This window comes from Phalacrocorax aristotelis, chromosome Z, assembly GCF_949628215.1.
Source record: "Phalacrocorax aristotelis chromosome Z, bGulAri2.1, whole genome shotgun sequence".
Lineage (NCBI taxonomy): Eukaryota > Metazoa > Chordata > Aves > Suliformes > Phalacrocoracidae > Phalacrocorax > Phalacrocorax aristotelis.
The window spans coordinates 20,362,734-20,387,570 of record NC_134311.1 but is presented as its reverse complement, the minus strand read 5'-3'; positions in this window follow the sequence as shown (position 1 = coordinate 20,387,570).

The window sequence follows — 24,837 nt, the reverse complement described above, 5'->3', positions numbered from 1 at the left end:
CTAGGAGGATAAGTTGTCTTTGGCGATTAGTTTGGTCAAGAGAACTCAGAGAGTTTTCCATTATTTTCTCTAGTTGGTGCTTTCTAAGTGACTCCCTAAACACAAATAGCGAAGTTGCATTTTGAAACAACAAAAAAAAAAAGAAATGCTGTATCTCAGTTTTGACTTGTAAACTGAAGACTTGGATTCCCTGGGAAAACAAAATTCTATTCCACAGAGTGATCTTTTCCAGGCTGTAAATACATTAGTGGAAAACTTCTAAACCTCATGTATACACTTCATTCATGCACCCTCTGTATCTACTTCCATAAAAGATGCCTTATGAAAAAAAAATGTTACACTGACCCTAGCAACTGGAACTGTAAGGAAAATACGAAGTATCATGAGACTAAATTAAAAATCATAAGAGCTAGCAAGAAAAAACCCTTTCTCAAATACTTCTCTTCTAAGCACCGGTTTTTATAATCATTTTACCTTCTTTCCTTGCCTTTTTCAGTTTCACTTCTTTTACTTACAAAGTTACTTAAGAACTATTATTTATTGTCTAAATACACTTCTTGCTGCTTTTTTCTATAGCTCAGAGACCCCAAGGGTTTCTGAAGGTGAAAGTGATGCCAGCTAAATACAGCTAAACATAATTAGTTCCACACTACTTCATTCTAACTCAGCTTAGTTAAGGAGAACAGACAGATCCTCCTAAATCTCCTGTGCTTTTGCACACAAATTTTGGGTGAAATTAAGGCACAGCCATTGTAAGACTTCTCAGCAGTGTAGGTAAAAATGAATTTTGCTAACTGACTGTGGGGCAGGACAGGGGTCCGTCCTTGACCTAGCTTGGGAGTGGGAGAGCCTAGCACTGTCCGGTTGCCTTGGCTTGCCAGAGCTGGGCTGGTGGTCATCACAGGGGCTGCAGGGTCACTTCTGCACATCACCAGTGGGTGGCCAACCATTCCAGGCCCCTGACACAGACAACGCAGCAGGGCTCTGGGCACTCAGCTTCCCATGCAAATTATCCCCTTTTTTGCATATGCCTATAGCTAGCTCTGAAACAGTACTTCCCATGTAGTCAGAGCATAACCATAGGCACACCAGCTTGTTGGATTGATCTGGATAGCTTTAAATCCAGAACCAGTTCTAATTTGTTCCAGATAAAATGGTCCCAGTGCCACTGTAAAACATGATGAGGAAGATGTGAGTGGGAGAGATTTTGGGATACGTTTGTCAGACAGAAAAAGAGTTCTGTTTATTTTACTGTTCTGGGACAGTGGGTATAATTTCCTTCTGAGCAGCAGGTTACCTGCATTTGGGGACACATTTGGAAAGATCAAGCTAGAGAGAAGTATCCACTTTTTATTCATGCTGGAGCTCTATTGACTAAAAACGTTTCATGAGTTGCATGCTTCGATTGAAAAGATCAATCTTTATAAAGGCAAAAAAAGCAGCATAACAGCAAGAAAGAGCAGACTGAGATATGATGAAATTAGTCTGATGCTTGGTAACCTTGTTTCAGTGAGGAAAAGGAGCCTGAGTTTGAATCTGGGATTCTTTGTTCCCTTTATGGGCAGCAATTATGACATTTTATATAGTTGGAGGTTTACTGCACACACACACAAAAATCCAACAACAACAAAAAAAAAAGGAAAGCAACAGAAAGAAGCCTTAAAAGTTTTTGCAGAAATTACTCAGAAATTCTCCAAATTTCTATCTATCTAACTGAGTCTAACTGAAGTAGCTGCATTCTCTGGCATACCTGTTCTGAATGGTTTTAGTTCACTTTAATGACTAACAGTGTATTTATTTTTTGCATTACATAAGAACAGATTGACAGTAAAAGGTCCCCTATTACCAATTTCCAGAGCTGAATAGCTCTTTAAGTGTATCTTCTGCCAAATAACAATAGGGGGTTTTATCATCCAGATAATCTAATGTGTTTCATTAGATACCTGTTTGTACACCTCCAAAGTATTAAAGACACAAATGACCGTGAGACTCTGTCTCTGTCTCCTGTCTTTCCCAGAAGGAGTAGGGACTGTCTTGATTATTCTGCTCTATGCTTACCATATTGTCTATGTTTGTCTGAGTTGAGGTTTTGAATCCGAAAAATAATTTTAGAGGACCATTAAATAAATATTTTTATATTTATTTGTATGAGCAAATCTGAGCAATTTTTGCTTCAGGAATGAGTAATCTGTACACATTCAGCTGATATGGAAGTCTTCATCACTTTTAAGCCCATCCCTATTTTATTGATCAAGCATACTGCAGTTTTTGCAAAACATCTCTGTAAAGAGCTATTTCTGATTGCTAATCCCACTAAATAACTGGAAATACTAGTCTACACAACCACTTTTCAAAAGGAAGTTAATAAAAAATAGCAAACAGAAAATAAAACACCAGCATAAATTAATCACAATGATTTTTGCTTCAAATTAAACAAGCTGTTGCATTTCATACTTGCTGGGCCTTTATCAAAGATCATAACTTTGTTACTGGATATAATGGCCAACTGTCTTCTCTCTTCCACCAGTTTTGCATTTGTTGCGTTATGGTCCCTGGAATACACTTCCAATATATCATCCTCTGGGATGACAGCCAGGGTCAATGAGAAGCCATAACCTGTTCCCTAGAGATTATAAATACATCTTGTGATAACAGGAGCCAGGTCTGCCACCAAATGAGTAGAAGTTGGGCATTGTTTTCATTTTGTATTATTTTTGTTAAGTCATCAGAAGGTAGGTATGACTAATAATGTGAGAAATCATTGGTGCCAGAAATTCAAAAGCACTTTTGATGTTCCTGATACCACTGCTTTTGTCTGGACTGAATTGAATGGAGAGAGTATATTATTTGCTAAATATTATTTGTATTGCTATTTTCTTACCTTGCCACAGTAGCTCTCCCAGTATATCTGTAGTGACCATGACCTCTGCGATACAGAAGGCTGCATGACTGAGAATTCAGCATTCAGAGTTGAAGGGAAATTGCACAGTTTTGCATGTCTGTTTATTCTGGCCTCTGCTTCAGTGCAAAGCCTATGCTATTCTAGCACTTTTACTGTGTCCCATAGTCTGCTGGAAGAGGAGAAGAACTGAGGAACTGGTTTGCCATATATAAGGGAGACACCCTATACAAAGAATGAATACACTTTCTTTTTTTCTATAGAAAGACAAAAATCATCTAAAAGAGCTGTTTCTGTGTTGTGTTTCATTTGAACTCTAGCTGCCAGGGATCCCAGGTGTAAGCAGCTATGCAGCAGTGGCTTCTTAGCTTTTCTTAGCTTCTAGTTAGCCTCCTTACAAAAAAATGTTGTTGCATCACTTGTATCTGTAGCATTGTTTTAAGAGAAAAGGTGGATTCCCTTCATGACAATGGATTGCTAGTCCCTACAAGGATATTAGACGCTGACTGCTTTTCCTAATAATCTGGAAAGGAAAGTATTTGGGAGTGAAAAGATTTCTCCTGTTGCTATCTGGGCCTGCTTCTTGGAAGATGGTTGTTTTACTTCTGGACTCACAGTTAGTTGATTTTACCAGAGATATGCAATGTTATTTTCCAGTTGAAAACAATCCCTCGCAAATTCTTAAATGGATTTAGGTTTACAGGAAACTTTCTTGTTTAGAAAAGTTTGAAAGGAAGGTGGAACATTACTGAAGTTATAACCACAGCTCTCTTCAAACAGCCTGTCCCGGGGTTATGCTAAAATACAGATTAGACTTGTTTGCTGATAAGCCTCTTATCTGTTACTCAGTCTTTTATAATAAGCTAAATGGTAAGTAATGTTGTAATTTATTGAGAACACTTATAAGGTCTCCAATCTTGATAACACTGATAATGAACACACTACATATCTCAGTTTTGGATAAAGTTTTGACACCATTGTGCCATTCTCTGGAAAGATTATTATATTTTTGTTCAAAACACAAGGCTGCCAATTTGACTTGATATGAGTTTAATTTTATAGATGCTGTAACAATCTAAAAATACCTCATGTTACTTATACAAGGAAGAACTCATTCTGGAGCTATAACAAGGCAATTTTCTGTTCATGCACTTCATTGATGGTGAATTCTCAGGAAAAAGGAAAGTGTAACTTGTACCTGAGGTTTCAAAAGTCTTCTGAAGTCCCCCAACTGGATTGAACCTTCCATAATTCACAGGGCAGGGATGATATAAAGATCTATGTGCTGTATTTCATCCAAAAGAATAAGCATGGAAGTTCTGAACACTGGCTTCACAAACCAACACTGCAATATTCTTCCTTCCAGAACCATGGAAGACTTTTCCATAATCATAGATAAGTGGAACAGAAAGGTAAAAGATGAAATAGCAATGCATTTAGAGATAATTAATAGCGCTGTCTTCCTGTCACGTGCTAAGCTTTGCTCTTTTCTTTAATATTACCATCACACCCCTTTTATTCTCCTCTGACTGTAGTAGAATGATGAAACTTCCTGAAACTTTGTGGAAAATCCTTTTTCTGTCTGTGAAGTTATTGCTTGTTTCACCTATGGCTAGTTAACAGAAGGCTGTTATAAGAAAGCAACTGAAAGCAAATTATTCTTGTCTTTCACAGAGCAACCTTAGATGTATTTGCCTTCACTGTCTTGTTTAAAAGTTTCAGCCTTTCCAGCAGAAGCAGTTTCAGCATCCAGATCTTCTAAGCCATGCTTTCTCTTCCTTTTCTTTTCCCCTCGTGCTTATGCCACTGCTACAGCTTTCTGGCTCAGAGCTATCAGATTTTCAGCACTAAGGGTTACATTCTCTTCTAGCTGACACCAAACTCCAAGTTTATCTACACTCAACATCTGCAAATTCTCATTGCCCTGTCACCACTGGTGCCCTAGATGATGGCAGTGACATAAATATAACTACTTCTAGACTGTAATAGCACAGTTTATGCCAGAAGTCCTCAGAAATATAATGTGAATGCAAATGAAAGATGATAGTCCTCGATGCAAGTGTTGCTCACGCTGATGGTGAAACTCTTGTAATGAGATAAAACAAGTATCTCCTGAAATTCCAGTGTTGCCTCCAAGACATGCCCTAGGATCCATCTAATCTAAATATTTCAGCTAAGCATTTGTAATAGAAAAAACAAGCTAATTCATATTTCTTGTCAGGTGAGTAAGTGAACTTTGGTACTTTTTCAAGCCATCTAGCTGGAGTTCCCTGGAAACAGACCATTCCTACACCAAATATTATTTTTTTTAATTAAAAATGTTGCCACAGAAGCAAAGAAACAACAACAAAAAAAGACAGTTTAAAACATTTTTAATAACCCTCATAGCCAAAAATTATGATGCCTTTCCCCCACTGGATAAGCAGGAAACCCATGAGAATTTGTCCGAAGATGATGAGGAAAAGAAGCTGAAAACAGAACTGGGAGCTTAAAAGTATCATTGCTTTATCACTGGCACTGCTTCAGCACTATAGTCAAGGAAACTCCTGAATTCAACAGAAGGAAAATTAATGCACTCCAATACAAGCTTTGTGGAATTATCTTAACAGTTCTGTAATTTGTGAGCTGAAGAAAACAGTTACAACCCAACTAAGGAAGCACCAAATGCAGCTTGCTTTGAAGACATTAGAAGACACAAATATAAGCAGGAATGGGTTGAATTGAATTTTGCTTAAGGAATGAATGGATAGTTAGAAGCAGGTTCAAAAGGGAAGTTTCATTGATCAGAAAGAATGCAACTGTGTGCAGTGAGAACTGAGAAATTAAATGCAAGTTTTAAAGGGACAAAATTGATGGTCTTAAGCACAGTTTTCAGGTCAGACCTCCTCACTCAAGGAAGCTGGTTGGCAAAATCAAAAGAATGCTGGATACTTTTGTAAGACAACTAATCCTTGGAGAAATGAGGCTTGATAAACAGAAACTAAAATAGAAGATTTAATGAAAATGCCACTATAGCAAAATAACTCTTCCGGCAGCTATGAGACAGATACTCATGAAAGCTGTAATGAGTTTGATGAGTAACTTGCTTTTAATCAGCCAGCTTTTGCATGATGACTTTTTAAAATACGCAATTTGGTAATAACACAGGCAAATTTTTTTAAGTAGCAGCTGGAGAATATGGCAGGAAACCTGAGGTAACAGACTTCAAAAATACTACTTGTTTGCATATTAGTCAGTTACTAGGTGGTTTGGTTTATCCTTAGCTTGATTACATATTAACTTATGTGTTAAATGCCACATTTGTTCAGATCACCAAAAGAAGCTGATTAGCATTGTGCCAGTAATTTAGCACTTTTAACAGAAAGTCTAAAAGTCTGCTAGGATGCAGTTTCTCTTTGGTCCAGAGGCACAGTACTCACGACACCAAATGCCTTCACAATCTGTTCTTCCTTTGCTGTTAGAGCTATCAAGCTCAAAATGAATGTTCTTATGCAGTCAATCAAATTTTAGGCATTTCCAAACAATTTTTCATCAGTGAATGCAATCTCAGTCAAGAAGTGTCCATTTTTGTCTCTGTTCAGATTGAATCTCTGGGCAGCTGTGGTTAGAAACTCTTAATAGGGCAGCTCTCTTGTATGTTGCTGTCTCCATCTAAGGAAATCATTCTGGGCACTGGTCTGTGCAGAAGAGTGTTCTCAGGCATCCTTGGGAGCAGGATCTCAGGAGGCTTAGGAAGACTAGTTCATTCAAAAAGCCAAAACAGTTGTAGGTACAAGCTGGGCACCAAGTTACTGTACTCTGACAAATCTGAGGTTCCTGTGGACGTGTAGAGAGGCAAGCTGTTAGGAGGGGGAGAGCGCCAAGGTGACAGACTACAGTAGCTACAGCAGTTAGAGACCAACACAGGAGTGCTTACAGAAGTGCAGTTTTGGACTTGAGTGTCTACGTTTTTCCCTAGTTGCCCTACAGTCACCTTATCTTTCGCAGGATTTTTGGACTGAAGGATCATTATTAAAGATTCATTTTAAGTTCTGACAAAAAACTTAACTGAAGAGTCTTGTTACTGTTCTATCCGGCCTTCCCACAAAGAATATCAAGTAGCTTTTCTGCTCCCAAGCTTTAGGATCATAGCAGCTTTCAAGCTTCCTGAGTCTGAACAGGTCTCTTAATGATGTTCCAAGGGCACAGAATCACAGAATCACAGGTTGGAAGGCACCTCAGGGATCATCTAATCCAACCTTTCTGGGAAGAGCACAGCCTAGACAAGATGGCCCAGCACCCTGTCCAGCCAGCTCTTGAAGGTGTCCAATGGGGCCGAGTCAACCACTTCCCTGGGGAGATTATTCCAAAGGTTGATTGTCCTCACTGTGAAAAATTTTCCTCTGGTGTCCAGTCGGGATCTCCCCAAGAGCAACTTGAGTTCATTCGCCCTTGTCCTCTCCATGTGACTCTGTGTAAAAAGGGAGTCTCCACCTTCTTTGTAGCTACCCCTTAAGTACTGGTACACGGTGATGAGATCCCCTCTGAGCCTCCTTTTCTCAAGGCTGAACAAACCCAGTTCTCTCAGCCTATGGTCTTCTGCTTCCTTTGCCCCAGTCTTGGCTTCTAGACTGACTTTCTTATCCTCTCTGACAAGTGGTTTCTAAACTTCTCTTCTCATAGACTGCACTCTGGAAATCCAGATTTGGGAATGTCTTCCTTTGCACTACAGCCAGCTCAAGCTTCTGTTGCCCTTCCATTGGAATGAGAGATCATCGGGGCTGAAAAGGCATGATGCTATCCCTCCTTAACCCTTAGATGAAAGAAGGACTTCTGACGGTTTCTGCTTCTTGTTCAAGAATAAATATGTCATACCAAAATAATTTATCTGAGACACTCTTAACATTTTAGAAGCAAGGGAATACTCACAAAATATAAAGGTATATACAAATATCAGAGAAGTGTGCAGATGTATATTAATCCCTCATCAGTCTGTTAGCCAAATCATATTTTTCAACCTAGCCATTTATAATTTGACCAGTCTCAGACCACATACCCTGCAATCTAATGCAGTCATGTTGGCAGCAGCATATTCTTTTGCTAGACTTCTTTCATGGAAACTCCTTCCTTTATAATCCATGTTCTCTCTTTAGTTTACCAGTAGCATCCCAGTGCTGACCTGCACCTCAGATCAAGACTGAACCATATTGCACTAGATAATGAAATAATGCAGAGGCAGGCAGTCTTTGTCCAAAGGTGCTTGTCATGCACTTCAGGCAAGTCATAGGCAGGGAGAACTGGGAGGGAAGACACGAAAGCTGTGGGTAGGGTTGTGCAGTTGCAGTGACTCAGCCTGTGTAATTAGGATTAGACAGTGACTTTCATGTCATTACTCTATGTAAGGGGGAGTGCACAGGAGGAACACCAAGGAAAGTTTGCTTCAAGAAGCTGTAGTCTTTCATGGGAATCTGTGTGCCCACAGGTATGAGTAATTCAGTCATGCACTCTGCCCAGTTTATTCCTCAGGACAGAGCTTTCAGCACCCTTCCCACAGTACTGACTCAAAGCAAGAAGGGCTGGCACTCCCATATTACAGAGATTGCTGGGCTGCATGAGGAGGAAGAAATTACCAGTCTAAATTCTGTCTCCAAGTAGAAGTCTCTCTTTTATTTATGCATACACTCAAATATTAGATTGCTTCAGTAAATGAAAGAGTACAATGTGGTTGGTGTGCATGTGAAAGAGATGACAATTAACTACAATATTTCAAAGCTGTCAAGGGTAAATGCAGGTGAAAAGAGTTTATCTGCTTCTAATTTCAGCAATAACAAGTTTGTCTAGTTCTCATATATATAATAAAATTAATTAATAACGAGTAGCAACTGGTTTTTCTTTTCTTTTCTTTCAGTGGTGATGTAGCAATATTTATTCCTTGAAATGACAGTTTGCAAAAGAATCAAAGAGTACCAGTGTTGCAAAAGAAAGCAAACACAGTAGAATAAAATCATACACTAGGAATTAGATGATAAACCATTAAGAAATCCAAAAACATGAAATGCATTTCCCTACAAGCCATTCCTTCTGCAGTAGCATAAACATCCCCAGTTCAACAGTAAAAGGTTTATTTATGACACAACAGCAGAATTTACAGTGAACTCAGTGCTCAAGTAATGATCTTAAAAAGCAGCTTTAAAACTGACAGCAAGGAGACTAATAAATACAAATTTATATTGTTTTATGACTGGCATTGTAATGTTTGAGGCAGTGAAAGATACTCCAGTATTGTAATTTGCAGAATCAGAGAATGGTAGAGGTTGGAAGGGAACTCTGGAGATCATCTTGTCCAACCCCCCTGCTTGAGCAGGGACACCAAGAGCAGGGGGCACAGGAACGCGTCCAGGCAGGTTTTGAATGTCTCCAGGGAAGGAGACTCCACACCCTCCCTGGGCAGCCAGTGCCACTGCTCTGGCACCCTCACAGGAAAGAGGTTTCTCCTCATGTTTAGCTGGAACTCCCTGTGTTCCAAATTGTGCCCATTGCCCCTTGTCCTGTCATTGGGCACCACTGAAAAGAGTCTGGTCCCATCCTCTTGACACCTGCCCTTTATATATTTATAGGTATTGATGAAATCCCCCTCAGTCTTGTCTTCTCCAGACTAAACAAACGCAAGTCTCTCAGCCTTTCCTCATACGGGAGATGCTCCAGTCCCCTGATCACCTTGGCAGCTCTCTGCTGGACTTGCTCAAGGAGTTCCCTGTCCTTCATAAACTGGGAGCCCAGAACTGGACACAGTACTCCAGATGTGGTCTCACTAGGGTGGAGTAGAGGGGGAGGATAACCTCTCTCAACCTGCTGGCCACACTCCTTTTAATGCATCCCAGGATACCTTTGGCCTTCTTGGCCACCAGGGCACATTGCTGGCTCATGATCAACTTGCTGTCCACCAGCACTCCCAGGTCCTTCTCAGAGCCGCTTTCCACTAGTTCAGCCCCCAGCCTGTACTGGTGCATGGGGTTGTTCCTCCCCAGGTGCAGGACCTTGCACTCGCTCTTCTTGAATTTCATCAGGTTCCCCTGGGCCCAGCTCTCCAGCCTGTCCAGGTCTCGCTGGATGGCAGCACAGCCTGCTGGTGTATCAGCTTGGTATCATCAGCGAGCTTGCTGAGGGTACACACTATCCCATCATCCAGGTCATTGGTGAATATGTTGAACAGGACTGGACCCAGCACAGACCCCTGGGGAACACCGCTAGTGACAGCTTCACAACTTTACTGTTGATATCTGACAGCCTTTTAGCCTCTACTGAAGACAAATCCCTGGTGGCAGAACAGCAAATTGCTTACCTTCTTTACAAATAGGGCACTACTACAGCAAATTGCATTTTCCTTTAAAGTATAATAGTAATGTTCTTTTTTGCTTTGTCTCACCTACATCAAGAGAACTATTTGTTTATGTATTTTGATGAAATCTTGATTTTATCGAAGCCAGAACGACTATTAAATGCCATACTGAAATGGCCATTGAAATGAGAAGTGTTAGACAATATTTTCTGTTGAGAAATTCTTCACGCTATGTTGATAGCTACTGAAATGATAGTAGTCATGATTCCTATTACTGTGTACAGATCAGTCATTCTGGACCTTTTGCAGTACCTAATAAAAGAATACAGCCCTAAATTTGTTGACATACACAATTTGTTGCCTTAGAAAGGAAGAGAGATAGAAGCTGGATGGGAGGTAACATAAATGTACAGGTTACAGAGACAGGTAGGGAACTAGAAGGGGGAAACAGGGAGCTGCCTTTCAGTAGAAAGTTAGTTGGGAGATCGTGGGACAGGAGGTGAGAGATGGGAATGGAGCTACTTAGGGGACAGGTGAATAAAGTCTGAAACTAAAAACTAGGGTTTTAAAACTAGGACTGCAAAATACAGGTGTCCATCTCCACAGGATAGAGAAGAACATGACTTTCTAGTGGTTATCATATGCCAGGTTCTGAAAGGGACCATGTAACATGGAGTTTTGTACTTCTTATGCCTATCCTATAGTTTTCCTTGACTGCTTGTATCTCCTTTCCTTCACAGGTCAGACCTCTCTTCCTCCCTCTCTTTCTGGTCTATTATTCTTTCTGTCAATGTATTCCTTCTCCAAGCTTTTGATCACCCTTCCCTGACCTTTATTCTCCCTTTCTCCCATTTTTTCTTCCTTTCCTCTCCTGCTTTCCTGGTGCCTGCTTTGTGCCAGGGTCAGGCAGGGTGCCCTCCATCTGCGGGCAGGATGGGCGGCTGCCCCACAGACAGCTGGAGCAGCCATGCTCCACTCACCACACAGCAGCCCTGGCTGGACAGAGTGTCTTCCATGCTGGAAAGCCAACAACTAAACTCTGACAAGTCCTCACTGCGCTCCTGAGAACTGACTTCTATTTTAGATTTATCATGTCTCTAAAATAGATTGTGCAGTGATGGCAAAAGGCACTTTTTGGTTGTAAGCACCCACCCTTCCTGCCAAATTTCACAGGCTTGCTTCAAAGCATGGGCGTGCAGAGCTTCCACTGAATGACTGTATTGCTTATATTAACATGGAGGGGAACATGAGTATTTTTGCTTCATACAGTTCTTAGATATGGCTGAACTTTCCAAAACGTTTAAGTCTGATTATTAAAAATAAATAAATAAAAAAAAATGAAATGGTACACTAATGAAGACAGGGTTTTATAAGGCAACATGCCAGGCAAAAATAAAGATATGCTTCAACAACTTGCCCTGTTTAAAATACCATGATCTGATAGCAGGAAAGATACAGCTGAAAAGCTTAAATACAAAAACTGGGAGGAAGTGTTCAGAGGAGATAAGCAAGTGTAATGAAATAAAATTAAGAAATGGAAAATCTATAGCAGGAAAAAAAATCTTCCCAGCATTGAAATTTGATTAGCTGTAGAATATTGTTCCTTTGAGGATGTTGTAAGCCCCATGACTCATCTCCTAGCCTATAAAAATAGGTTAGACAAAATATTAGAAACATATGTCCTTCTGAATAACCCTGTGCTCTGAGAAGGATGAACCAGATGACCAAGTATGACTTCGCCATCTGTAGCATCCATGAAACCAGGAGAACTTCTGTATTACTCTGCTGTGGGGTTTAAGAGTCTGTGGTTGAACAAACCAGAAACCTCACTGGATACCTGGTTCTGATATCAGTGCTCATGCCAATTAGCACCTTGCTCCGCAGCAGCCCTCTGCCCTCTGAATTCCCCTCAAAACTGTATTTCAAGGGAAGAAGCTCATGGAAGAGAAGAAAATAAATGTGAAACTCTTTGTGCAGCAATCCAGAAAATGTCTGAATTTCTTCCCTAGACAAAGGGGATGGAAATCCTTGAAAAGGTAAGGAAGGAGCAAGCACATGATCTGCTATAAACCTAGTCTGAAAATTATGGCTAGTTACCCAGGTCAGTACCTCATCCTGCAACACCGTGTCTCCTTTTCATGAGCAGCACTGCTGGCTCAGAGGCTTATCATGCTGCTTACTCACTAGCAAATGTACACCTCCTCTCTCATGAGTGGAGGAATCTTTGTAAGATGCTTCAATGATGATTCAAGAAGCAGAATTAATTTACAGATTAAATGGCCACACAAAGGGCCATCCTTAGACGCATCCCTAATTGGCATGAGTAACCTGCACTATGAGAAAGGTCAAATACAAAGTTGCTACAGAGAGCAACCTGCAGCAGCAAAAGCAGATTGCTCAGTAAGAAAAAAGGCAAAAGTAAGGCAAAACAGAGGATGATAAGAATTTTCATATTCAGTCATAAAAGTGCAAATGCTACAGTTCCTACAAAGAGGGCTGCTTGTCTCACTGCAATAGAATTGAAATGAGAGTATTTTCAAAGCAATAAACTGCACAAAGTTCAATAAAAGGAGTGCAAAAATTTGTGTTGGTTGGTGGGGTTTAACAAATGGATCTGGCAAATGCTGCTTTTACTAAGCATTTGTAGAACTGGTTATTTGAAACAGATCATGCAGGTGAATTCTAATATTTACCAGGAAAAAATATATATTTCTGTTGCCTTCTAAGAGTGATCATTTTGGATTATCTGGTTTAAAAATTAGAGCCAGCATTATGAGGACTGACTTTTGAAATTACCATTTTGAGGCTACTTTCAAATCACAGGAACTAGGTGAAAATCTGGATGTTTGGTTTTCACCAAACCAGACATAGATACATAAGCTTGTGGTGAAAGCATCGTTTCTGGAACACCAGTTCCTGTCTGGCCTTATACGCAACCTCTGTCATTTGGATTCAGCAGGGACTAAATAGTGTCTTGTGACTGGGAGCTATGACTGGCTGTCAGATGCTGAGCATGGATGTGCCTTGCCAAAATCTAAACTCTATTTGGTGCTTAAATGGCAGAAGCTGGAACTTCTTCTAAGTCATGTTGTTTTAATAGATACAGGAGTTTGTATTTGACAACAGTCAGATATTACCAATAACCAAAACTGCTGTTTCTCAAAAAATCTTTCCAATTCTATTGGCAACACCCTGAGTAGAGCAAAATTTCTCTAGCAATGGTGTTGTATTGATCAGTACTAGCTAGCTGAAGTTCTTCCTGAAGCCATCCTTCTCCTTTTGATCCCCTACAGTATAATACTGAATCAGATGCTAGTAACTGAAATTTACATACAGTCCCATACATTTGCTTTTAATTTTGCAAAAGTTACCAACTAATTATATGGCTTGAATTTCCATAGTTAATATAGAGTCAGATTTTGCATTTAAAGCAGGAATTCAGCCGCTTTTGTTATGCGTGAGGAAAGAAGCATAACTTTCATTATTATGACATTTATTCTCCATTTTATGAAATGTAACTAGTAAAGCAAAGAGCATAAAAGAAAGGTTGGGGGATTTTGTCCTTTCCTTTTTAAGGCCAATGAAAAGGAAGAAGCTCGCAGTGGCAAAACACAGATGGAGAGAAGTGGAGATGATCTGAGGACTGGCATGACAAAAATGAGAGGGTGCAGAGGCAGAGAGATATCCAATGTCTCTGCAGAGGTATCTGGCACAAACCATTACTGTGAGTAGTTTGGTTTGACTAACATAACAGATGATGAGACCCTGCACTTAAATGCAGCTGGACAGAATAATTGAGTTCAACAGAGATTTGTCATCATAATGGAGCAGAAAATGGGAAGGTAACTCAAGACTAAGAGGCAACTGCTAGAGAACAGGAGCAGGGGAATCTCTGGCTTAGATGGATTACCTCTGGAAGAATGTGAGGACGGAAGAAAGAGAGGAAGAAAGCTACCAGAGGAAAGATATCACTGAAGAGAAGATTGGCTGCACTACTCTGTTTCTGAGTATGAGAACTATGAAGCAGCATTTCCCAAAAGAGGGTGGAGAAGAAGAAATGAAAATAGGCAAGGGATGAAACAGAAGGTGTCATAAGGATGATATAGACAGAAAATCACGAGAAATAGGGCCAAATACAGAGTGATATGCAAACAGAAGGAAGAACATGCAGGGGAGGAATTTCATACATTTTCCTCTGTACCTTCCTACCTTCTGTATGAACAGCAGAAGAAGCAGGTTTACATGACTCCTCAGGAGAAACTGATGGGCCATCCCCAGAGCAGATTCAGAGAAGAGAGTGGGCTGTCTGCCAGGATCAAAAATGTGAGCATGTTTCTGAAGGGGAACATCACAGGAGAGGAAGAGAAGGCAATGGAATGCATGACACTGACAGACTCCTACTGGAATGACTCAAAGACACTTTGTCCTGGTTTTGGCTGCGATAGAGTTAATTCTCTTCACAGTAGCTGGTATGGGGCTATGTTTTGGATTTGCACTGAAAACAGTGTTGAAAATACAGGGATGTTTTCCTTACTGCTGAGCAGTGCTTACACAGAGTCAGGGCCTTTTCTGCTTTTCACCCCACCCCACCAGCGAGGAGGCTGGGGGTGCACAAGAAGCTGGGAGGGAACAGAGCTGGGACAGCTGACCTCAACTGATCAAAGGGATATTCCACACCGTATGGTGTCATCCTCAGCATATAAAGCTGGGGGAAGAAGGGGGGGGGTGTGTGTGGAGGGGGTGATATTCAGAGTGATGGCATTTGTCTTCCCAAGAAACTGTTATGCAGGCTGAAGCCCTGCTTTCCTGGAGATGGCTGAACACCTGCCTGCCCATGGGAAGCAGTGAAAGAATTCCTTGTTTTGCTTTGCTTGTGTTTTGCTTTGCTTGTGTCTCCCACAGCATTCTCCTGGAGAAGCTGGCTGCTCACACCTTGGACAAGTACACTCTGAGGTGGGTTAAAAACTGGCTGGACGGATGAGCCCAGAGAGTGGTGGTGAATGGAGCTAAATCCAGTTGGCAGCCAGTAACAAGTGGTGTTCCCCAGGACTCGGTTTTGGGGCCAGTCTTGTTTAATATCTTTATTAATGATCTGGAGGAAGGTATTGAGTGCGCCCTCAGTAAGTTTGCAGGTGACACCAAGCTAGGTTGGAGTGTTGATCTGCTCAAGGGTAAGAAGGCTCTGCAGAGGGACCTGGACAGGCTGGATCATTGGGCTGGAGCCAACGGTATGACATTCAACAAGGCTCAGTGCCGGGTCCTGCACTTGGGTCACAACAACCCCATGCAACGCTACAGGCTTGGGGAAGAGTGGCTGGAGAGCTGCCTGGAGGAAAAGGACCTGGGGGTGCTGGTTGACAGCTGGCTGAACATGAGCCAACAGTGTGCCCAGGTGGCCAAGAAGGCCAGTGGCATCCTGGCTTGTATCAGGAAAAGTGTGGCCAGCAGGAGCAGGGAGGTGATAGTGCCCCTGTACTCGGCACTGGTGAGGCCACACCTCAAGTACTGTGTTCAGTTTTGGGCCCCTCACTACAAGAAGGACATTGTGGTGCTGGAGCGTGCCCAGAGAAGGACAATGAAGTTGGTGAAGGGTCTAGAGAACAAGTCTTATGAGGAGCAGCTGAGGGAGCTGGGTTTGTTTAGCCTGAAGAAGAGGAGGCTGAGGGGAGACCTTATTGCCCTCTACAACTTCCTGAAAGGAGGTTGTAGTGAGGTGGGTGTTGGTCTCTTCTCCCAAGTTGCACGTGATAGAACGAGAGGAAATGGCCTCAAGCTACATCAGGGGAGGTTTAGGTTGGATATTAGGAAAAACTTCTTCACCAACAGGGTTGTCTAACATTGGAACAGGCTGCCCAGGGAGGTGGTTGAGTCTCCATCCCTGGAGGTATTTAAAAGAGGGGTAGATGTGGTGTTGAGGATATGGTTTAGAGGTGGACTGGGCAGTGATAGGTTAGCGGTTGGACTCAATGATCTTAAGGATCTTTTCCAACCTTAACGATTCTATGATTCTATGATTCATGGCTCTTGCTTTGCCTATTAAACTGTCTTTATCTGAACCCACGAGCTTTCTCACTTTTACCCTTCTGATTCTCTCCCCATTCCACCCGGGGGAGTGAGTGAGCGGCTGTGTGGGGCTTAGTTGCGGGCTGGGGTTAAACCATGACACACACACGACTGGAGAGGACTGGAAAAGAGATAGGGGGACTCAGTCTCCAGTGCAATTTTTCTAGACTCAGAAGAGACAAAAAGGTGCACAAAATGTCAAAGAAAAAGTACTAAAAGATATTCAGAGAGAGCGGAAAAACCACAAACCTCTAAGGATGAATGCTACTTCATGGAAGAAATTTTCTGTCTTCCTTCTATTTCTCCTGTATTCAGAGACATAGAACTTGAACACCTTGTTCTAATGAAAAATAAATGAAAAGAGAAGTCTCAATGTGTGTAACTTACTGAAGGCTTCTCTCTTGCTACTGGCAGTCCTTAGGATTCCACCCACCAACTAAACACCAGGGTTGAAACAGGAACAGCAAGCTAACACTAGCTATGGGGACTCCTCAAAGATAGCTTACTCTACTTAGGCAGTTCTCACTAATGAATCCTGCCATGAATGCAAGTAAGATAAAGGTCTGTGAGTCTACATCTGTTTTTCAGGCTTCTGTCTGAAGTTAAGTCTCCAAAGTCTCAGTTTTAAGACAGTCATTCTTCTAAAGTATGACAACTTTCAGTATTGTTTAAAGTAAATAATAAACCTGCCATATTTAAAATATTTATTTTGAAAAAAAGGCATCCATGTATGCCTCTGTGTTATGTTTTCCAGATTCTTTCTTCATCTTTAGAAAACACAAGATCTGCTCTCAATTTCCAGAATAGATTGAGAAAATTAAGAACATGAATCTGATTAATGTTTCTGATTAATTTCTAAATTGGCAAATGAGAAATTCCATCTTGTGATAAGTTTAATCACTTACCATTTTTAATCACTACTAAATGCCAGTACCAGGTACTGGCATTAAAATATCCACTCTAAACTTACCTTACCTGAGGGGAATAGAAACTTTTTATGAAAACTCATAGTATTTTCATCTAATCCTACACAAAATATGTTAGATTTGGCAGAGGGAGAAAGGGATTATTTTCAATGCTAATAATAAATGAAGAAAGACCACTCCTAAATGTATTGTGTGTTGTTGAAAAAGAAGTAATATTCTCAAATAATCTAACAATCAATACATTTTCAACCTTTCAAAGCCTTTTGGGAAAATATTGCCTCTGCAATAGACCTCAGGTTGAAATCCTAACTATTTTAATGTATATATCTTCCAGCATTCACTTCTCCTGCTTCTGTTAGCGTGGCCCATATTTTGGGAAACCTAGGTTTTCATGCACAGGTGAAAAGCTTTTGTCCAAAGGATAAGTCATGATTCTCTATACACCCCTCATTTTAAAAATTAATGAGTATGGATTGACAAAGATAAAGAACAATTCTTTTGACTATCTGACATATTCATAGGCCCTTAGTATTTAATCCAGTCAGGCACAAGTGGATTATTAATGCTGTTAATATTATTAGCTTTCTTCTAAATAAGCCAGCAATTCACTGTACATGAAAACATTTCTCAGAATGACAGATATGTTTGCGTGTTGTTAATATTTTATAGGCAGAAATGTGCACAGAGAGATTTCCATTCTGAAATGTTTAGCCTCAGAGATGGACATCTGCTACCGTGATGTTTTAGATCTTACTAATTTAAAACAGAAGAGTGACTTACATCTACGTGTAAAAATCACTTCAGAAGTTCCCTCTTCAGCTGTTCCAGCCCATCTGCAGTTGCTGGTTACCAACATCCAAGCAGATATCTTGGCAAAGCACAGAACTACTGGGAAGAATTATAATATCCTACTAATCCAAGTATGTACTTCTCCTTGGAGACTGCATTTTGAAATCATATTATTTGCTGTTTGTAAATGTCAGTCATGCTCATAGAGAGTTTGAGTTTCCTTGGGTAAAGAATTAAGGATTTGTAGAAGAATTCATAGAGTGTAAAACAAGTCCAAATGTTCATTTCAGCTTTCAAACATTATCAGAATCATAAATGTAATTTAATTGGGAGATTAATTATTTCAGTGCTTCTCCCTTCAATCCTTAGTAACCTCCATGTACAGCAATACATAGTAATAAATGAAAATGTCATCTTTCCTGAGCTGCATTTCATTATTTTATTTTTTTAAAAAATACTCCACAAAAGAGTGGAGTGTATCATGTACAGCCAAAATTTCCTCTCAGCATCACTATTTACCTATCACTACTGAAGATTTCTGTAGGATGGTTACATTGCTAACAAATCCCATGCCATTAAACAAGATGAAACTATGTCATCCTTTCCTTTGCTCTTAATAGAATCTAGTGGAAAGGCAGCAGTGTCACCAGTGCACTAGTAATTTAATTTGGTAGGAACACTCACACCCATTTCCTCCCTCCCATTTCTCCCTTCCCCTTCCATCTTTCTCCCAGTGAGAAGACTAAAATGAACTTTACAATAACATAAAGCTGTGTCATAACCTCCCACAGTAAATAGTGGCTAAAGGAGATAATAGCCCCAGGACAAGGCAAACAGCCTGTCCTTTCTGATGCTTTTCTTCTGAAGAGTGAATATGGAGCTATGTGAGGAAACCAGACTCCAAAATTCTTTGCATTCTAGAGTCTGTCCAATTTCTCCTTTCCAGGCATATATTTTTCATAGTGAAACCACACAACATAATATGTAATAAGAAGCCTTGCAGGCATACTGTATTGGCTTCCACCAGGTTTTGCAAGGAAAATGCTGACCAAAGCAGCTAGTTCTCAGACCTGCCCCATTCCTGTCTAGGCATACATGTGAGATCTTACTAAGACCCATCAGCATGGAGAATGGAACTGGAAAGAGGACAAAGGCACTTAATAAATGGGTGCAGAACTTTTTACAGTGCAGTATCAGCTTAAAATAATGATTAGTCACTTCATATAGGTGACCTCACTACTGGAGCTATGGCAGCATATTTGCATTATAGAAATATTCATAATATAGCATTAGAATGACCTAAGATCAGGCTGTATATGCTGGGGACAGCATGAGCTAAGCTGCATTCTATTGAGCACTGATTTCACCATCCATTCAACCACAAAAGCTGTAGAAAAACTGCAGCCACAGTGGGCAAATATGCCATTGGAGCTGCATAACTGATAACAACCCGGGAACAACTAGAGTAAACCAGCATAGTCATGTACAGAGAATTTTCATCATTAAAATAGAGGGGACTATAGAAAATATGCAGACAGGCACAGTGAGGAGATGAGAGGCAACAGTCACAGCTTGCAGCAAAAGAAATTCTAACTGGATGTAAGGAGAAAGTGTTCACCATGGGAATGGTTAAGCACCAGCACAGGTGCCCCAGTAAGATCTAGAATCTTCATCCTTGGAACTGTCTTGTCCTCAGCTGGACCAGGCCTTGAGCCACCTGATCTATCTTGGGTATGAGGTTGGACTAGGTGATCTCCAGAGGATCTGCCTAAAATGATTTTTTTAAAATAAGTTAGCATTTCTACACACAGGCTCTCTAACCAGGCTTAAACTCACTTACCTATGTCGCTTTGATTTTAACATCTGTCCTTACCAAAATTTTACCAACTGGGAAGCAAGGCACGTGAAATTGAAGATAAACTTCATCAGGTCCAAAGCATGCTACACTATCTGCCATGCCCAGCTTCTCTTCTGACCAGAGCCAGTTCATGTTTTTTTCAGGCAAATAGACAAAACAAATTCTGTTGCCTTGAGGATTAGAGCAACTTTGCAGTGCTTGTAATTCAGGCCAGGAGAACCAGAAACAGGGAGCTAATTTTGCCATCCCCACACCTGCCACACTGGAAGTGGCTTTTATCTGCCTTTCCCCAAAACTGACTCATCCAGGCACCAGTCACAGTTACTCAGCAAGCTGACTGGCTCATGCTACGAGCATATATCCAAGACATCATTCACTGAACAAAAAGTGCTAGGTTAAAGTGTCACTTAGGCCAGGCCTACTCTCCCCAATTCTGCTATCAGAGCCACGCTGATCAAGTGCCATGAGTCTGCAAGTGAGGAACAACAGTGAATACAAACAGCTTCCTCAGGTGAAGCGCTGTCTGATCTCCTCAGTAGAGGTGAAATATCACCAGCAATCTGAGCCCTTTAGGCAATATAAGATCTTTGCCCCTATCTTCCCTAGACAAATCTAGTACTGACTGCCTCTATATTGCAAATAAATTGGTGCAGAGCTCTTCCTCTTCCTTTGTCCCCCTCCTCCCCTTTAAAAAAGATGTTCCCAGCCATATTATGCTCTTGAAACCGCTCCTGAACTGCTTCCAAAAGTTGTCAAGGAACACCAACTTTTACCAAGGCAAAAGTTGTGTCAAGGAGTCTCCTAACTGTTAGTCAGCATGGGCAACCACAGTCCAGCACCTGGTTCAATGACTTGGGCCTGTGTGCTAATAGAAAAAGAGCTAGCTCACCTTTGGATGTATCTGTGAGGGTGACAGAGCAGTGGCACAGGCTGCCCAGGGAGGGTGTGGTGTCTCCTTCCCTGGAGACATTCAAAACCTGCCTGGATGCGGCATTCCTGTGCCCCCTGCTCTGGGTGTCCCTGCTCAAGCAGGGGGGTTGGATGCGATGATCCCCAGAAGTCCCTTCCAACCCCTACCATTCTGTGATTCTGTGATTTACCAAAGCCTAGAGTATGATGTGCTCTGCAGAAATCTCCACCTCTCATTTCTGCCATACATCAGAGGTTTGCCAAAGAGCTTTGTTTCAGCTCCCAACCTAGATTCCTCCTTCCCCGTACCTTGCCATGGTGCAGAACTCAGCACACAGGTAAAATTTAGCATAAGTCATGAGATAGACTCCTGGAAACAGCCAAGGGTTCATTCTCGCAGGCAACAGTATAGCAACCAATGTAATAGCAAACAAATCATGAATCATATTATACTCATGAAATATTGTAGGCAGCTCCTCTTCACAATATGATCTAATATGTGGCAGGAATCTTCTAGAAAATTTGGAATTTACTAGATGAAGGTATAAGAAGATGAATCAACTTGAACAGAGCACTCCAGAAGGCAATTTGAGCCAAAAGGTCATACCAAAGGATCAAACCTTTTATTTGATAGGAAACAAGGAGGAAGTACATCCCAGGGAGGTATGACACAAGCAAGTGACCTCCAAATGCAGATATTGCAACTAAAAACCCAATACTCACCTAGGTTTACACTACAAGGAATTTACTTGGGAAAAGTATGAAGAGTATGAAGAGTATGAAGCCCTACCCAACAGAGCTATACTGACAAAATACCTTAGAGGAAAAACAACAATTATTCTGAGGAATAGCTTGTTTCCCCTGGGGGCAGGTGAGTGGCAGGCCACAGTGGCTTTGCTATATAAACAAATTGTAAATCTTTGCCTTTATACTCCTAATGCTAATACACACCACCTATGTCTTTTCATTCTGGTAAAGCCCTCCTTATGCAAACACAGGTTAAAGGTTAACAATCTCTTGTAAAATTTTCTAGACTTTTATGTTTTAAAAAGCACCTTTCAGATAAAATTGGATAATCTGTGCACATTTCTGAAGCTGTCATCCAAGCAAAATTCTTCTGGCATGGCCAAGGCATGACCTCTTGAAGGACATATTATAGAATAAACATATCTGTTTCATTCTCCTTCAAATGCAGGTAGGATGTGTATTATTTACTGCATAGGAAACACTAAAATATAAGCAACGTGAATGTGTTGCTTGTTAAGGTTTGTAAGCTTTGGAGTAAAAATTAGTAAATCAAAACTATAAGAAACGAATTGACCATGTTCTCTGATACTCAACAAGACTGAGTCACATCTCTTGGAAGAGTTTAATAGTTGCCATATATCTGCATACAAAACCAGCCCCACTGCTGGCAGTGTCTGTAACTGCTGCTTCAGCATTTTCCTCCTCTGGTCAGCATGTTAACCTACCTGCACAAGCCTACCATTTGAGCTAAAACAAAATACTGTCTGGGTTTTTGGTCAGGGTACTTTGAGCATGTTATTTAAAATATAAAAATCTTTTTTTCTGCCAACTTATTGAAAATGTTCCATACAAAAGATTAAGCTTAACTGGAACAAGATTTATTCTGGCCAAGTGTTTGGCTTGGCATCATACAGAAGGCTGGGTAGCTCTTGTCTTATAAGGACCCTGAATGGTGACCAAATTTGTCTAGCACTTGCCTTCAATCATCTGACAAACATGAAGCCAGACAGAAATGTCTTCACAGTCTTGAAATAAAACTGGAGGGGAAAGGGTTGAAAAAGGACTGCAATGAGGAAGCAATTAGGCAGAACTGCAAGGGTTGTGCATTTCAGCCAGGCATGTGTTCTTTTATTTATATGGTTTTATAAGTGAAGATCATAAGAGAAGCCAAATTGTAAAGAACAAATTGTACATCGTTAGTACTTAAGTTCCACAAATATGTAATTCTGGATGTACTAGAAACACTGATCCTGGGCCAAGATAGAGTCAGTTAAGACACTATAACAAAAAAGGAGAAAAACAAAAAGGAAGTATAAATAATATATTTCCATACCACAAAAGAGCTATAGATCATCTTAAGCAATTGTGATCATGTAGGCTTTTCATATTAATTCTGATTTCTTCCACTATATTACTTGTGGGACAGAAAAAAATTCTAAAGGATTTTAAGTATCCTTCATGAAGAATATGCTAGTTTCAAATGAAATCCTGGCTATATTTATACATTTATATAAAATGCAGCTGTGCAAAAAGCAGACCTGTGCTGCTTTATGGCAAAGGTCCTTCCCTTCCATCTAAGGGCACAAAGGATACATCTGTCTCGCATTTGTGAAGGATGTCCCAAGGAAAAGTTCAAGACCAAATGCACAGTTCATACAGACAGAAAGCACAGTCCCAGGTGCAGCCAGAGGCCACTTTATGAAGCATACCACATGCTGAGGCATGTCCAATACTTTAGTGAGCTACTGGACAGCTTAATACACATCTTGTAGGAGACAGGCTCCCCATGGGCTGCCTGTAGGCAGCCGGTGCAGCAGCTGTATGGATTAGAAGATAATTCAATCCTAACAGTGGTGTCACAGTTTTAGCTGGGATAGAGTTAACTTTCTTCACTGCAGCTGGCACAGTGCTGTGCTTTGGACTTAGTATGAAAACAATGTTGATAACACAACACTGTTTCAGTTGTTGCTGGGTAGTGCTTGTACTAGTCAAGGGCTTTTCCAGCCTCCCATGCTCTGCCGGCTGCACAAGAAGCTGGGAGGGGAGGGGCACAGCCAAGAGAGCGGATTCAAACTGGCCAAAGGGATATTCCATATCATGTAATGTCATACCGAGTATGTGAACTGGGGGGAGCTGGCCAGGGAAGTAGGAAGCAATTGCAGCTCACGGACGGGCAGCATCTGTCAGCGGGTGGTGAGCAGTTGTATCGTTTATATTTCTGGTTTATTTTTCCTCTCCTTTTTCCTTTTCCATTGTATTATATTATCATTACTGTTATTATTATCATAATCATTATTATTATAATTATTATTTTTATTGTAATTATTAAACTGTTCTTATCTCAACCCACAAGGTTTTTTTGTAGTTTTGCTCCTCCGATTCTCTCTCCCGTCCCACAGGGGTGGAGGGAGTGAGTGAGCGTCTGCGTGGTGTTTAGTTGCCGACTGAGGCTGAACCACGACAGTTTTTTTCTGACACCACTTGCTGACATAGATAAAGCCGTAGGATTCAAGATCCATGTAACTGCAATTCTACTGAGTGAGGAAGAGCAAGATGTAGAAAATTTCACCTGTTTGCTTCCACTTTGTCTCCTCTACTCAAAGCACAAACTAGTGCAGAGCAATGGTCTGCATGAGTGGGTCTGGCAAATGAATCCACAAGTGAGGCAACCACCATAAAGATGAAAGGGAACTGCTAGCTAGTGCTCACAGGCATGACCACAGACAGAATACACTACACTGCCATGGGCATATGAGATAGTGGATAAAGCAGTCTCTTTCTGACCAGCCCAGAAGGGTCTTGTCAACATCCTGTCTTGTACAGACTGAGGAAGATTTGGATATAAGGGGTTTTTTTTTCTGTTTTCCTGTGTCATTTTATCACATTTTTTCTAAAATAAGGCACATTGCTATAGCCCGATCTGCAGCCCACTGGCTAGGTCTTTGGTGTTACACAACAATTCCAAAACAGTAATGTTCTATGATCTGTATCTCTCTACGTATATCTTTTACCATATTTGCTTAATTAGGTTCTGCATTATCTTTTTCCCTATTAACACTTGTTCATCTCCTTGGCTAGCCTGTGTTCTTACCTGAAGATTGGTGTCAAGAAGCATTTATATTCCTAATACTACATTAAGATCAATGACTCATGAATGCCGTGTTTCCATTTGTGTAAACTTGTGAGTAAATGTCACCTCCTAAACAACAACAGAAAACCCAGCAGAATATGGAGTGGATCAGAAACCTCTGACTAATTTCTTCCTATCCCCTGTTTTAAATATATAAAATTCTTACCTTTTTAATTACTATTTATTTGATTGGTACTT